The sequence below is a fragment of the Corvus brachyrhynchos genome, unplaced genomic scaffold (genome assembly GCF_000691975.1).
Source record: "Corvus brachyrhynchos isolate BGI_N302 unplaced genomic scaffold, ASM69197v1 scaffold3324, whole genome shotgun sequence".
In the NCBI taxonomy this organism is placed as follows: domain Eukaryota; kingdom Metazoa; phylum Chordata; class Aves; order Passeriformes; family Corvidae; genus Corvus; species Corvus brachyrhynchos.
In genome coordinates, this window is record NW_008237575.1 from 1 (window position 1) to 574 (window position 574).

Consider the following 574-nt stretch of genomic DNA (forward strand, 5'->3'; position numbering starts at 1 on the left):
GCAGACACCTGTCTTTCAAACCAAGACAACCATAAATTGCTACCCACACCTATCGGGATGGACCTCACGTTAGTAACGCAATTAGTGAAATATCAGGACCTACTTGAGATTTTAGAAGAAATCCGAAAGAACGGGAAAAAGACCTTAGTCCCCATCCATCATGACACAGAAGAAATAAGCAGAATCTTGCAAAGAATAAAACAAGACACAAGTCATACCTGGTGGGACGCGCTTTTCGGGTGGTCACCTACCACAGTTGGCATTCCAAATACGTTACATCACCCCATAATTGTTTTATTAATTTTGGTGAGTGCTTGCCTTGTGTTGTCTATTATGTTGCTTGTTTGGAACTATAGAGTGCTAAAAAAGTTATCACTTTTAACTACTTTGTCAAATGCACATGGAAAAGCATTAAGGGATGCTTATTGTAAAAGATTATTAGAAAAAGAATTTGTGTATTAGTAAAAGAATTTACTAACTCTATAGAAAAGGGGGGACGGAATCAGGGGGAGGAGGGGGAAGCAGAGGTTAAATGATTTGCTAAGAAGCTGTTTGTTAAAAGCAATGAATACAG